The following is a 1,979-nucleotide window of genomic DNA, read 5'->3' as shown; positions in this document are numbered from 1 at the left end:
TGGATCAGAGTTTACTAAGACTTGTTTGACTGACTGTAGAATTTGGAGGGGTCTTAGTACAACCTTCTTATTATCAGTAGATAACAAGTCAGTGAAAGCCTTTTTAGCAAGTTTAAAGGGTTCAATCAACTCACTACCTAGTTGGGCCTTATCAGAACTACAGAAACTGTAAATAAGTTGGCAAAATCTAGCAAAATATACAGTGTTTCTGTCCTCTTGCATCATATCCCCAATAAATCTTAGCATAGCCCTAGCATAATCAAAATGAGTTTGATTAATGAGAGCATACCTGATTTGCTGACTCAGGATTGGGATTGCACCAAAATTGGAGCACTTGTTGGCAAAAGCTTTAGTAATATAGTCAAAGAAGAAACTCCATTCCCTCCTGATGTGAGGTCTCTTCAATTGTCCCAGCTTTGCCAAAGACTTCTCATAACCCAGGTTGGTCATCATCTGTTGAAGAGCTAGTTCCCCAACTTGTGAACTGTAAACACAGTTTTCTGGAAGATGTAAAGCTTGTCGAACAGTAGCCAAATTCACCACATGTTCATCCTCCCCTGTTGTAAAGATAATACTCGGGGACCCATTTGCACCACCATCAACATATACACCACTCCTCCAATACTCCAGCACTTGAGTTCCTGAGAGTGCTTCTGGTTGGGTTAAATCAAACCCAGTCTCACTGTTAGCAAGAAAGTCCTGAACGAAGTGAAGATCTGATGGAGCTTCATCCTTGCTAAGAATAGCCATGTAGTTGTTGGGAACAAACTTGTCTCCATTCAAAATGATATCCTTTGGTGCCATTTTTGTGAGAAATAAGTGAGAAAATGGTGTGTACACAAGATGTTTGATAAAATGCTTGTTAGAAAATAGCTTCAGAGAATATTAGAGAGAAAGAGAGAAAAAGAGAGATTATAGAATAAGAAAAGTAGGTGAAAGATTGTAAAATCTTTTAACTCCCATATATATGCTCTCTCCACTCAATAGACACTTTACACATGTCAGCCAGTAAATAGTTAAAGTAGTAGTTGGTGGGCACGAGAAATAAGCAGTAATTATTGTGCACATGCAGTTGTCAAGGCAAACACGTTTCCCACTAACCAAATGATTATGATTGTTTTTATCGCACTTAATTATTTTCTGATAAATATGACCATTACAGTAAAACCATAAATAAGTCAAGTAAATAAATAATGCCACGTAAGCACCAGAGTTTCCATCAGGATTTGCATCAAAACTTGACTATTATCAAAATTTAACGGTCATCAGAACATGACTTCTGTACTCAAAAAGTCAATGTCTGTTTCTGTGATTCTTCATACAAATACTTACTGGTTTCTTCAGAGTTTAATCATCAAAACTTTCATCAGAACTTGTCCTCAGATTTTGTGCAAATAATTACTAAACTATTTGTCAACAACAATTTAATCACCACAGTAATTTTCATCATTCATATGGAGTGAGAGTGTGTGCATTTGCAAATGATCAGAAAATGATTAAAGTCTGATAAACTTCATTATATCTTAGAAATAAGGCATAACTAAGAAAAGTGCTTAAAATTTGTCTTTAATTTTGAAGTCTACTATAGAATAAAAATATGGAAGAGTCCACCTCAACTGTTTATGCTCATTTTATGCATCTTTTGACATTCTTTTTACAGTGGCTTCTCAGTGTAAGTGAGTCACAACTGTTATCAGAATTTATGCTATTATCAGAGTATTTCTCCAATAATCAGAGAATGTGAAAAGTCACCAAGAAAGATTTATTTGCTTTTTTAATGCATATAACTTAATACCAGCAATGCACTTGGGTCTTCCCTTCCACATGTTTACTCTAGATCTCAAAGGAGTACCTGATTTTGATTTTTTTTTCTTTTCTGCAGATAAGTAAGGCTTATCAAGCATGTAGTTCATCCTTAAGATTTACTGACATAAGAATTTGACAGATAAGAAGCAAGAATCTAGTTTGTGACTTAGTAA

Source organism: Apium graveolens, chromosome 4 (assembly GCF_009905375.1).
Source record: "Apium graveolens cultivar Ventura chromosome 4, ASM990537v1, whole genome shotgun sequence".
Classification (NCBI taxonomy): Eukaryota; Viridiplantae; Streptophyta; class Magnoliopsida; order Apiales; family Apiaceae; genus Apium; species Apium graveolens.
This window is presented reverse-complemented; position numbering follows the sequence as displayed.